The 14856-nt window shown below is 37.1% G+C and overlaps 1 protein-coding gene across 2 annotated transcripts in view; it reads right to left on the bottom strand.

The window, feature by feature from the left end:
• Positions 1 to 14856, bottom strand: part of CSMD1 (CUB and Sushi multiple domains 1) — a 1075408-nt gene that overhangs the window by 756058 nt on the left and 304494 nt on the right. The gene's annotated exons all lie outside the window — the stretch shown is intronic.

The raw sequence follows: 14856 nt of genomic DNA, 5'->3' as shown, positions 1-14856 counted from the left end.
TATTTGTGCATTAGCCCCAACTATTGCATAGTTACCAGAAGCAAGGTATATATTGGTCAAATTTTGTCATTAAACTTATGCAGGAAAGTGGCAATGCTCTGCATTTCCTGTTAGCTTACATGTCACTTACTCCTGCAGATGGTCAAGTGACAGCTGCCTGAAGCTGCCATTAGCTACTCATGTGTGTCCAGATGCTGCAGGATTTTAAATCTGGGGTTTAAATCTTAAATGGATCTTAAATCTTAGGGTTTTACCTTTAACATATATCAGATACCGCTGAAGTGCTCTGCAGGGCCCTGACATCAGTTTCTACAGGCAGCCTACAGGCTCCACAGAAACACCTACAAGAGATGGAGTGGGCAGATAGAACATTATTGATAGGGAGGAAGCCAATGATAAAAGAAATACTACTAAAGTGTTTTAGTTTTATGTTGTCCATCTTAATTTTCAAATTTTCTTACTAATTTGAATAAGAGTTTTAGCTAAGCATGTTGCTTAGAATTGAATTTTTATTTGTATCTATATTTTTACTGGCTCATTTATGTAGAATAGTTTGTAATACTTAGGTTTTTCTCATTAAAGTGCTGACTTCTGCAAATTGTTGTTATTTCAATATGGAAAAAGATGTCTGTGGTGAGACAGCTTCTCAAGCCTCTGATGCCCTTTGTGGCTAGAGAAGGGTTTTAATACCAAACCACTGCAAAAGATTTCCCATGCCTATGGAACAGTCTCAGCATGAGCAGTACTTAGGTATTCCCCTGACAAGGTGCTAATATGGAGGTTTCTGACCTCTCCAAGTAGCAAGTGGTAGAGAAACAAGGAAGAGAGGTATGAAATAGCCTCATTTCATAAGATAAGTAATTTCATTTCATAAGTAATTTTATACTCCTTCAAAAGAAGGAGTAACTACTATTTGAAAGGATGACAGAACAAAAAGAAAGAGAACTATACTGAGACCAAAATGATAATGAGTTTCAGGGAAGCCATCTATGCAACTAAGAAAAATTTAAGACATGAGTGAATGCTGTTTATGCAAAAGAGGAAGAAAAAAAACTGTGGGAAGGAGTGTCATGTTTTAAGGGAAAAGAAGGTTAAAACAAAGAGAATTTGGCTTATTTGACAAGCATTCTCAGAGAAGACATTACAGGGAATGTTAGTAGAGACAACTAAATAGAGAAACACATGAAAAAATGCTTCAAAAATGAAGAATTTTTGCTGGAATTTTTTAAACTTGCTTTTTATGCTCCAGATTCAATTAAGCTGCATGCAGCAAATGAAGGAATAAGCCTGTCTCAAGAATTCAACTCCTGCATTGAATGAACGTCTAAACCAACCTGTTTGTCTAACAGCTATGAAAGAAGCCTAGCCAGATTTACCAGCATGACAAAAGTTTGTAATTTTTAAATACCTCTCAAGAAAAAGACTGCCTGGAATGAGATGAGAGATGAGATGATATGGGGGTGTGAAAGGCAAGTGAGAAAACTGTAAGATTATTGGCAATTCCTTCTGCTACTGAAATAGAATAAAAAGACAAATTCCAGCCAAGAAGATGGAACACCAATCAACTGTAAATGCTGCCTTTCTTGGCATTGCTCTTAAAGCCATTATGGTTTACAGAGTTAAGGTTAGCTCAGAGGTCAAGTGTCCATGTAAAGGCAGGGTCCCTGTTTCAAACAGCCAAACAAAAATGAGAATTGAAGTTCCAAATATAAATTCAAAAAGAAAAAGCAAAATAGGAGGGGATATTTAATAAAGTTAAAGGGGATAGTTAATATGTTGAAAAAAAATAGGCAGAGAATAAATCCCACCTAACTTCTTTGGTGCTGTTTTTAGTTTCTCCTACCACTTTGTATTTCACATAATACTGTACTATGATGAAAATATTTGAGTTCCCTTCTCTGTCTGTTCTTTTTATTCCTTAGTGAGCTGTCATTTATTTTAATTCTGGGAAAAGGGCAGCTAGGGTGGGAGGGTGGTGTGTTATTACACTTCCTTACTAGCAGACTCCAGTGAGTGCTTTTATTAGTCTGCCATTATTCAACCTCCTTTCCTTAGAAACCGGTATTTGATCACAGAATGAAAGAGGTATGCGGACCAAGTAACCTAATGAAGTTTCAGCTTTATCTGCTACAGATCTCTAGCTGCAGTTTTATTGGTACTGTTGGCTAACAAAAACCTCTCCTTTATTGATTTCTGGATGGAACTGTGTTATTCAGTTCTGCATATGAGAGCACTTTGATCTTTTAATTCCCATGATTGGTACTACTAAAAGTTTTTATGCTATTTGTGTCCTTTGATCTGGGATCTGCCATTCCATGATGAAACTCAACCTATCAAAAGAAGTCACTTTTCCTTCCATGTCAGCATCTATTCTGGAGGTGGCTTTGGTTTTGTTACCATATGAAAAAGAACAACTGCTGTGATAACTGTGATTCTCATTGAACATTTTTGCTATTTATGCAAAATATTATGCAGGATATGTAAAACGAAATGAAATATTTTTTCGTAACATGTAAAGCAATTTTAATGTGTTCTTTATGGCTACATTTAATTTTTAGCTGCTCCTTCTAGTCTCTTTGGTGACAGATAGCATATGATTCCTCTCAGAATATGTGTATTTGGGATGTAGATTTCTGTTCTATGAAAATTTTTATTATAAAAATCCTCTTCTTACTTCTTAATGATAAGAATTTGTGGGATGTCATTGTTCTCCCATGACTAGGTTTTTTAAGTCTTTGAGGAATGAGGAAAAATTGCACAGTTTTAACTCTCCTACATTCCAGGAGAAAATTCCTGAAAAAATGTCTCTTCTGATACAGGTGGTAGTAGCTGCAATTATAGTATATTTTTCATTTTAAGAAAAAAAAATTATACTTGTGAGCAATTTCCTTTGCTACATTTTACTGAATTAAGGAAAAGCTTATAAAATGTTGACAAAACAGTGTCATTTCTATTGAAAAAGATCTCCCAATGAAAGACTGCAGTACTTCTAACCCTGTCGTTCCTATAGGAAACACATTCACTTAATGACTGAAAAGAATAATGTATACAATAATAATGACAGAATAATGCAGAATAATTTGCAGTCACAGCCTCTTAAATTTAAGTTAACTTTCTGATGCTTGAAAAGTAAAGAACTTAAAATTATCCAATGGATGATATACTGATGAAATTCATAAGTCAGTGGATAAAAATTGCCTGATCATTTGACTATATGAAAGGGAAATGTCAGTCAAGGGAAACTACTAGCAGCATGTTCCAAGTCTTATTAATAAATACTTTTCCTAACACTAATCCAAAACTGAAAAAAATGGCAGAAGTATGGTAAAGCAAGACAGACATCTTAACAGATAGGATTAATCACTGCCTAGGATTTCCTTGATTCTGAAGGAAGATGACCAGACTGCCTGCATAATTCTACACAGATAAAATTAGTTGAAAGGAATAGTAGTTCCAAAGACTAATAAAATGAAATATAGGAAAAAATCCAAAACAAAAAACACTCCAAACAAAAACCTAAACAAAAATAAACAAAAATAAATTCAAACAACAGCAAAAAGTCCCCACTAATACTGACACACTTATTTGATTTCAGAAAAAGGCCATTAAGATGTGTGTAGTAGAAGGGCATGACCTTTCTGAGGGAGAATCAGGAAATCAGAGAAAAGGAAGTAAAAATGTAAGGTAAAGTCTGGTTTATGACATATTATCAACCACGGTTAATATGTGAGATGGACACAAACTTGCCTCTGAGACACCCATTGAAAGGATGAGACAACAGTCTAGAGCTACAACAAAGAAAATGTCACATTGAAAATAGGATGTAAATTATGAAAAAAATATTGGACTTTTCATTAGTGTTACTATTCAAACAGAATTCCCTTTTAGGAAAATAAAATTACTTGCTACACAATACTACACAGCACTACCCAATTCAAACTTTAAACCAAGGATTGTACAGTTTGCTGGTACTGCCACAAGCTGCCAGAATCAACATCTTCTGCTTGAATTACAGTGATATTTTTGAGCCATTGTATCAAGGCATCCTTCCTGAAAATCTCTGACCATTCTATTTTGTTTTCTGAGAGGTGCCAACCCCTCTATTTTAGGCTAAAGATACTGGTATTGTGGAGTATTTACATAATAAGCACATGCTTTTTGAGTAAACATTACTCTTGTAACACTGGAAATTTAGCAGAAGGAAGAGCAGTTGAAAATGCCATGCTGAATATCATCAGTCTGACAAGTCTGGTCAGACTATTAACCTAAGCCACTACAAGAGTCTGAAGAAGAAATCTCTTTGGCAGCTGCCTTGTCTAGAAAGAAATACAGGAAAATTCATATATTCATGCTCAGAGGAATAATTGGCTGCTTAGATTTAAAAAATACTGTTAATAAAATATTAATAGTTATTTCCGTTCTTTTAGGTATTAGTTATAGATATTACAGATACCATGCTGAAAAACTGCTATACTTCTGAAGATCTCATATACTATTAATATGTAGCAAAAATGCAATCAATTAACCTCTCACTTCTTAAAAAGATCTTTAAATTTTTTCCTGCAGGTAACACCATCCTAGAAAAAGATTAGCCTGAATGAAAGTAAAGTGCAAAATAAATATGAAGCATTAGAATTCAAGTCCAGCTTGCCAAAAGCAAAACAAGCCAAAGCATGAAATCAAAATTTTTAAAAAAACAGTTAAGATTGCTGTTTCAGGAGTGCCTCTCACCATTAAGCAGAAAACACAAACTAGACACTACTCACATTGCCATGATCACAGCCAGTGATGGTGATGAGAAAAAAAGAAAGGACTTTTTTTTCCAATCTTATAGTTTGCACAGTTTCTTACTTTGCTGCCACATTTTTCTAAAGACAAGAATTAGTAAGTGAGTAAATATGATATAGGGGAATTAAATCCCACCAAGCAAAACTTTCCTGGTTTTATTTTTACTATTGTTTTTACTACATTCATTCTTTTTTGCCTATAGGCCTTGAACCTAAGATCAACTCTTTTTTTTTTTTTAATGAGCATCTCTCTCTACATACTGAATTTGAGGTTAGCTCTCCAAAACTGGATACCATGCATCAGCTGAGGTCTCTACAGTGCTAAAATGAAATCAAGGTTTCTTTTACATTGCCCACAGAAGTCTATTTTCCTGTTCATACATCCCAGCATGGAGTTTTGTCTTCTTTTATCCTGTGCAACAATTTGACAGTTGCTGATGTGAACTAAAACCATAAAACTAAGAGCCCTGTATGTTTTTCTAGAATGCCATCCTTACTCCTGAATTAGTCATCTAGCTGTTGTTAGTTTAGAAGTATTTCATAAAGGATAAAATGCAGGTCTTCACAGGTTTTGGAATCACAGAATATTCTGAAAAACTGCACAAGACAGTGGCACCAGAAGAGCAATTTCTCTGCTTAGTTTAATTTCATCTTGTGTACCAATTTGATTTTGTTTTAATATGTGTACTGAAAAGTCACATGAAAAAATTCCTCAATTGCTCACTCTTCAAGAAATTAAAATCTCTTATGAGGTTTTAATTTTTCAGTGTAGGCAGTACTCATTCTGATACACTCCTTTAACATAATGGTGTAATAATCTCCCAAGAAATAGAAAATTACTAATGTTTCTTTAGTGTGCTGCTAAAATCCAGCTCTCTTTTGCAATCCAGATAAATTACTTTATGCCATTAACACTTTAATCTGTTCTGAATAACTCCCATGAATGCACTCCAGGCAGCAGAGTGACAAAAATGAGTGGTTCTGCAAAGTAATGGTATAGAAGAAATTTCTTTTAAACTGTGATGTGAATTGACAACTCCAATCTAGACCCCGCACACTTTAGTAGTATGTGAAAAATTCAACATTTCTTCTAATTCTGAAAGTAAAATGTCTGACTATAGTATTTCATTCATAGATTCTGCTGTAATTGCTATTGTGCAGTCTTATTATAGACAGTCATTTAAAAAGGTTCCAAGTTGTTTACTGTAAAAAACCACTGCTGATACTGCTGGTTCGACTGGAATTTTCTAGGGGTTTTCGCTTGTTTCAATTAGAACATTCTTACCTCCAAAACTGAATAGTTTTTTCTGCCAATTAAGCAATACACCAAGGTTTATCTAACCTTCCCAAGCTCCCGGCATCAACTGCTCCTCTGTACATTTATGCATAATTTGCAGGAATGTTCTAATTTTCACAATTGATAATAATCTCCTAATTTAGTTTGTCTTGCAGCTCTTTAAAATATGAATGCTCTGTCTTTGGATTTTTTTTCTTTTCTAACCTTCTGATTGTTAAGGCCCTTCACACCATTTTGTGTAGGTGGCTGAGACACTGAATCTTAATTTATAATTAATTTTCAGGCAAGTGATAATAATGGTATCTCTTTTTCCCCCTTGTGATTTTTCTGAGCTGAATTTTAGAATATTTCTATTTTATTACTTACACAGACTTCAAGCATCTGCTATAATTTGATAACCAGGGTGATTTCAGTAAGAGAGTAGCACTTTCAAAACTGAAATCTGGTATCTTATATCCACTGAAAATAAGCTGCGAGTAAATTTAAACTAATCCATATTTTTCAAACCAAAATAACCTTTTTTTTCGATCAAAATTGAAATTAAATGAGATGCCCTGGAGTGAAACATCACAGATTTTCCCACATCTGCAACTAGTTATACTATATAGCTCTTATATAAGTAATAAATGCAAAATACAACAATAATCTGTGTTGATGATATACAATTTGTGAGGAGAGATAATATTTGTCTGTTTAATTTCTCAGAGCATGAATCAATTTTCCCATTAGCTCTCTATGTATTTGGTGGCACTGTAGATTTCACCTTTGTTATGTACCAGCATCCCCACAATGATGATTTAAAAGAAAATGCAACACCATTTATTAAGCAAAGTGATGGTGCCTGGCTCTGTTTTGTGTTACTGGCTGTAGTTGCAAATTGGGTCAAAGAAATAGAGTGATTTTACTGTGAGCCTGTCACTGTTTTCACGTATCATGGGCAGGTTTGGCTCTCTGAGCAGTTTTGATGTACATGCACTAGATATTCCCAGTGCTTCGAGGGGGCCTTAGGTTAAAAACCAGCCCTTTAGCTAAACCATCTCTGAGTCATCTGGTGTGCATGTAGCACTTCTTGTCTCCAGTGAGCTTCCAAGAGATACAGGATGCCCTGTATTTAGTGGAAGCTTTTTGCCCAAGAGGCAGAAGCAAAGCCCCTGACCCTATACAATGCAGAGACACAGGACTCAGCATCAGCCACTTCTAATGGTGTGCCCCCACTGCACCTAATTAATTGCTAATGCAGGAATAGTCTTTTAGTGTCCTCAGTTTACTGAGTCTTTCACAACATATAAGCATTTCTATATGCAAAAGATGCAGAGTTTCCTAAATAATATTTAGGTTAAACATAGACTCACCTAAACTTCATAAGTAAGCTTGGACTGCATCTATTACTTCAATTACTTTTAGAAATAGCTTTAAGTTCCTTTATATAAAAATGCTTTACATATAAATGTGTAGTGGGGACAGCAAGTCAAAGGAGGGCATTCTGCACATTTATTCTGCTCAAGTGAGATCCCACCTGCAGTGCTGCATCCAGCCCTGGGGTCCCCAGCACAGAAAGGACATTGACCTGTTGGGTGAGTCCAGAGCCACTAAGAAAAATAGAGGAATGGAGCATCTCTCCTATGAGGAAAGGCTGAGGGGATTGTTCAGCCTAGAAAACACAAGGCTTTGGGATGACCTACTTGGAGCTTTCAAGTATCTGAAGGAATCCTACAAGAAAGATGGAGAGGGACTTTTAAACAGACATGTAGTAATAGCAACAAGGGGAAGGTCTTAAAACCCAGAGTCGGTTTAGATACAAGGAAGTCCTTTACTATGAGGGTGGTGAGGCACTGGAACATGTGGCCCAGAGTAGTTGTGGATGCCTCATCCCAGGAAATGTTCAAGGGCAGGTTGGATGGGGCTCTGAGCAACCTGGTCAAGTGAAATGTTTTTCTACCTATATTAGGGGGATGGGGACTAAGTGATCTAAGTTCACTCTCAACCCAAAACATTCTGTAATTCCACTCTATGATTATATATATATAGCACATTTAACAAGTTTGTACAAAGTCCTAAAATATTAACAGGCAGTATGTTTTCTTTGCAAATACATTTTTTAAAAAAATTATTCTGGTTTATAACATATAGCTGCTGGGACACAAACATTAGAGACACAGGTACCAATTTCTAGTTTTGAAGGACCTTGTTTTGTTGTCTGATCCCTAAGGCCAAATTCAACTGCATTCAGCATCTAAGGTTTTTATGCACTGCAAAGTTAAATGGCTCAAACCTGGGGATGACAGTAAACAATGATGTAAATTAATCACCCTGGAAAGATTGATGGTGCCCTAAATAAACTTACTACAGACTGGTACAGCTGTCTACTAAGGGGATTCACTTTGCAAAATCACCTCATAGCCTCATTTCAGTCACTCCAGAAGGATTCCCTTTCTATTTCAGCAACTAAATTAGATGTTAGCATCACCTGTAGAGAATATTTTCTCTAACGACCTAGTGATGTACTAAAGAACTCAAAGCATTAATACTGGCAAGATTTGTTCTTCTCTTTTGACTTCGGTGTCTTAAAACCAGTTTTTCTGTTTCTTATCTGAGAACCTCATCAACAAAGTTCTGAACTAGTCAGAAATATGTTCTATTGCTTCCAGATGAGCTGTGCCACTGCTCAGAACAGAAGTGAAGATGCATGTTTTTGTACACCAGTAACAACTGGAGCAACCCAACTAGGTGAGGGGACTGTGGTTTCCATCCTTTTCTCCTGACAAATCATACCAACATTATACAGCTACTATTTCATTTAGAATTCATCAATATTCCTCAACACAAGTACCCAGAAATCCTTACTCCCTCTAAGTATTACACAGAATTAGCCAGAAAATTAATGCCCATCTTTTCTGTAATAACCCTTAGGCTAGAACCCCATCTGGCAGTGAGTGCCTTACATTTACTGCTTGAAGAATTTCTCCTGTAATTTTTTATATGAAAAGAAATCAAATGCAAAAAAATTTTGCTACAAATCCATGGAAGTCCTTAAGTAAGTGTAAGAGCCCCAGATTCCTGGTTTACAGAGTTTATTGCCAAGGACTGTTTAGTTCAGTAAAAACTGTTTCATTTACAAAGGGCCATAGACCCATAAATACTTTATTTCTTGCTGAGTAATGATAAAGCTTCAACAGGTAAAATGAGGGGAGATAGATACCTACATATTCTATAGGGAACATAAGCAACTAAAAAAAGCAAGAGAGCATTCCTGTGGATCTGAACTTGGGTAAAGATGATCACCCTCTGAAGGCTTTCACAAGAAAATGACACACTCCTATTGGCTGTAAATAGAATTAGGCTCTCACTTTAGGAAGGTGGCATCTAGTATAAGAAGATTAGACCAGCTTATGTGGGCTAATTTAAACTATAGCTGTCTGACAAATTTTCAGGGCAGACAAGAAGATAGAAATTTTGTTTGTTGAGTTTAGGCAACAGCTGAGGAAGCATTTTGGAAACTTTGCCACTGAATGTTAGACTAAAACTACAGTGCTACAGCATAGACCTGAGTATACCAAACAACTGCATGTTCTTAAGTTTTCTTCAGATAGAAAAGATGATGCAGTCTGCAGTAAACCAATGCTGGAAATCTGCTACAATCTGTATTTTTTGCCTATGGGAAAGTTAATAGGGCATTTTCTTTGGTTTACTAAGTTTAAATTAGAACATTAAGTTCTTAGACACATTTTAAAGTCTGGGATATATTGCAGATTTATAGCTAAGCCTTTTAGCAATTTCTCAAACCTCTGTGCATTGTAAGAACTTCCAATGAAATACCTGAAAAGCTAATAAGAATGCCTGGCTCACACTTTTTAAAAAGGTCTATATTTGATGCATTGCAGCAATAATGTAACTGATTCTTCATGTAAGAGATGGTTAAATTTAATTTACTATTAAAAAAAAAAAAAGAGAGAATTTGTATGAAGTCATTACTATCCCAGTCAGTGGAAGATATCTTCTAGGAGATTTGATAGCATTCTGGTGTCACAACTGGGTCTCTCCTGTGATGAGCTGATGGTAGCTAGTTAGTGTAAGGATGCAAGTTTGTACCTTTTTTCACCAAGGTAAGTACATACAGCAAAAAAAACCCCACAAACACCAAGAACACATTAAACACATCATAGGATTGAAAAGTAAACAGCAACAATCAGATTAAAATAGTTGTCATCATATTATTATCCCCAAGACATTGCAACACCAGACTCAGTGAAAATTAGAAATGCAAATAAATAACAAGGAAAATACTTTGGGCTTCTAAATACTGCCCATGTTTTAGTAAATGAAATTAAGGAGGTCAGAAGCATAATAAGAGTCCATTTTGCATCTTCCAATAAGGTTTTCTTTTACTGCTATAGACACACTGAAGTGTCATGGCATACATCACAGCACATGCTGCAGTCAAGACTGCCATGATACACAGAGCATCACCACACAATTTCAGAAGGCTTTAAACACTCACCTATACAGAGTAACACTATACCTCATAAAAAGGCTGCAGGCACCTACCCAGGCAGAGAAACCCCACACCACTTCAGAAAGCATCAGGCATATACCCTTCTTGTTCTTTAGCCCAACCTTTTATAGCCCTCATTTTGATGCATTGCACCTGTGTGCCCTCTGTTCCCTTTGGTGATTGGTCAATGCACCCGGGCATTCCATGGCTCATTGCTGTCAATGCTGCTCACCTGCTGCTCACAGCTGTACCCATTGGGGATAAGCATGGGCCGCAGCTCCCCTCCCAGTTACCATAAACTGTGTACCTACACTGAAGCTTTTTTTCTTTTTTGTAACAGCAGAACTAGATAAAGCATGAAACCACACCTTGAAGAAATCTTGATTTTTAAATAGATTTCCAAACTTTTATGTAGCCTAGATTTTATTAGATTTATTTAAATGTTGTTAGCTAAAAATATGTGGTACTGTTATACAGATTTTGGCTATAGTAGGTTTGTTTCTAACTAGCCTTAACAGAAGCTTGAATTAAAGTAATTCTTGGTTTAAGTGAAACTGTACAGATTAAAATAAGTCATATTGATTGTTTTGGTTACTGTGGTTTATGCAGTTTTTGACTGGTGGTGTGGAAGACAAAATGCTCCTTGACTTTAATATATTTGATACAGAGGGTGTACTTCATAACAGATTATATCTAAAGCAAAAAAAATGGCAGTCTAAAATATGTCAGTGGTAAGACCATTGCCTAAAAACATACATTTTACATCATCTTCAAAGATCTTTTATTTGTCCAAAATTGAATGTGTTTTTTCTTATACCTGACATTTATAAAGTAATAGAATTCTGATCTATTTTCCATGCTTCATTGCCTCTTGGTTGTCTTTTAATTGTCCTGATTATTTAACAGAGAGGATGTATGCTGGAACGCTCTGAAATCACACAACCATTGGGAAAGCAGACTTAAGCTACTTGAATCAAAGTCAGTCAATATCAAGAAAAGTATCTCTATACACAGCTGTCTACAAAAGTTCTTTCAATTAATTAAATTTCAATAAATTATCCATGCTCCATATAACAAGAACTTCCAGCTTATACCAATATTGAATTCCACAGTGAGGGAAATAACCCACTTTGGTTTTGAATAAGGACTGGTTAGAGAAAACAGCACAACCTATATGGCACACCCATACTGGTTCACTAGTTTTACAATAATTCCTGGAAGCAGATTTTGTACGGACATATGTATAGAAGGAGATCAAGTGATAACAGATGTTATACAGGAAATCTCACATGCACTCTGACATGTGGCAGAGTGCACAGGAGGTATCTTGCATTCTTGCATCTCCTGGTGGAAATATGAATTTTGGAACAATTCAACCACTTCTAAATTCAGTTTCTGATGTGTATGGTGTACTTTCAAAGAGATATATTAAGGGCAAAGTATGTATTTGTACTAATTGACAAAGCACTCTGTCATTAGCTGCTGTAGGCATAGAGATCTGGTCTGTCCAGTTTCTACACAGATTTGGGTCACCTGGAAATCCTGGTCCTAAGCCATGTTTTAGAAAGGGACTAGTGCTGTCTGCAGCCAACAACCTGAAAGTGGGTGCTAACCCCTAGCACCCTGAAATGGGTTCTCTTCCTCAATATCTTTTCCTGGCTGTGTATACAGTTCTCTTAGAAGAAGAATCTCTGAAGATTCCACTTCAGTGAAGGGAAAATTCTTCCAGATATCCAGTACTTAGGAAAATTTTGGGTATTTATATGGCTGTTGAAATCAACCAGAACTGTTCTCTGGCAGTAAATTATCAATGTAATAGAGCTTTTGAGGAGACACTAGCACAAAGGTGTAAATGCATTGCTGGAACTAAATGTAGAGACTTGGAGGATACATGCTGCACTAGGGCACATAGTTCCTGGATTCCAGTGGATCTGAGGGCATACACCGGAAGGTGCTTCCAGTGGAAGAACTTCCCCCTCACCATTTTTAAATAGCTAAAATGTACAATAAAGGCCAGACAGTTTACAGCATCCACAAGAACCACTCAATTTATAATAAAATATTTTTGTCAAGGAGCAGCAAAGGCCAGCCTGTTTGGCCTATTGAACATCTGGGAGGAACATGTGACTCCAGAAATGTCAGAGCTCACTGGAAGGAAGCAATTCTGCAGGGACTCAGCACTGTGAGCAGAGTCCTGGGCTGGTCTACTGGCTCCTTCAACAGCACCAGACCCAGCAAGCAATGGACCAGGCCCAGGCACTCTCGCCAGGAGCAAAACAGGTGGCATCAAAGACAGGGGTGGACACAAGGCTACAGCATGTATCCAAAGTCCATCAATGAATCAGCAACAAAGACAGGAGACAAGTTGGAACTTGTGTTCAAAAGGTCTACCCAGGAGAAATTTCTAACAGCACAAACCTTAGGCCCACCAAGAGACAGGGCAGAGAAAGGGCTGGAGATCAGCACACCTAATATGTAGGAACTAATGGCTCCAGGCTGAGGTGAAATGGGGCTTCTGGACCCATAGGTTGTGCTGGGAGGAGGCACCAGGTGAAGCTGGACAGAGATGTTGAGGCTGAATGGTGCCCTCAGAGCCCTGACAAAGTTGTAATTAGAGTTAACATTCTAAAAAGATGTTAAAATGAGATGTCAAATAACTGGTACATAAATTGTTCAAAAACAATGATTAAACTGTTCTGATACTACTTTACTCAGTGTTTATTGATGCACTGACAAAAACCTGTTACAGTATGTTTTTCAAAATAGTCATTAGACAGCATATTGGAATTAAATACCAATATAGCTAGATGGAATGTTCCTGGGCTCATCTGGCCCTTGCTGCTTGCCCAAAGGTGGCAGCTGTGGTGGTTTCACCGCAGAGACACCTTTGGCTGGCTGGATGCTGCAGCTGGCACTTGGGACAAGTCCAGGCAAGCAGGAGCTCAGGTTTACCTCTGGTGGAAAGGCTTCAAGGCAAGGTGAAGGAAAGGAGTCGGGTTCTGCTGGAGGGTTTCGATCCAGAACTTTATTCCTGGCACACAGGCCTCTGAATCCAGCAAGAGCTCCGACAGAACCATTGAACCATGTAGTTGCTGTGTGTTTTAACCTCAGGGAGAGGGAGAGGGAGGGGGTCGGGATCCCACCAACCAGGTAAGGGTGGGGAGTCTCAGGGGACAAATGACACCTGGATGCCCAATGTCCCCAGGGCTGAGAGGCGTCTTTTGAACTTTGCCAATTATACAACAGCCCTTGCTGGAATGCCAGGATTGATGGACAGCACTCAGCAGGGGACAAGGGAGGGGAAGGGAGAGGTGATTGGCACACTGGGTAAAGAACCGGGATACTGAGACAGGCTAATATATCACACTGCAACATCAGCAGATGAAATTATACTGGTGACTTCACTCATTATTTAATTTTGCAGGTATCCAAGTTAGGAAAATTAGTTGCATGAGAGGCCTAGCTAATTAGGAGTTTTGCTATCTGGCATAACCAAGTTACATATATAGACCTTTTACCCAGAAGAAGCTGCAATAGACTGGATGGTTGAACACAGGACATGATAACTTCCTTAGCAGGAATATATAGGGAAGTGCTAGCACTGATTTTGTATAAAGAGTTTAGAGAAGTCGCCCATCCGATTAAGTTGTAGTAATAATAATGTCAACATTTATATCTTATTAATGTAGAATTGAAGTAAAATATACAGAAGTCATTTGCATAGTCAATAAGAATTTTATAAAATTCTAATTCTGTAGCATCAGGAAGGGAGAAATGCTTGGAAAGCAGATATATTTAAAAGCAGTATTTTTAAAGTCTGATAAAAAGTTTTACAGGAGCTTCCTGGCTAGAAAAAGCAGGTTAAACAGGCTTTTGGCCTGCTGCTCTAAGTCAATGTGCCTGTGCTGGGAAAAACTGTTTTAATTTAACAATAAGGAAACAAAAGCCTGAGCTTCTGTTGAATGATACCTGACAAGTAAAACAATAAACCTGCAAAAGTGCTACCTGTTTATTCTATCCTATCTAACAAGAATTGACAATGCCCTTACCTATGGTTTCTTTCAGTGTCATCATATACTTCTCTACAGGAAGAGCCATACCTGGCTCAGAAAAATATTTTAAAGAAATTATTTACTTTGGCTTCCTGGGCTTGTCAATAGACAACAGTAGACATGAGACACAAATAAGTAAATCCTAAAAAGAGCACTAGTCCACATCTCTGCTGACTTTATCAGATCATTTTTTCTCCTTTTCCTTTTTCACTGAATATTGTGCTGTCA

The sequence above is a fragment of the Agelaius phoeniceus genome, chromosome 3, assembly GCF_051311805.1.
Source record: "Agelaius phoeniceus isolate bAgePho1 chromosome 3, bAgePho1.hap1, whole genome shotgun sequence".
Lineage (NCBI taxonomy): Eukaryota > Metazoa > Chordata > Aves > Passeriformes > Icteridae > Agelaius > Agelaius phoeniceus.
This window is presented reverse-complemented; position numbering and strand designations above follow the sequence as displayed.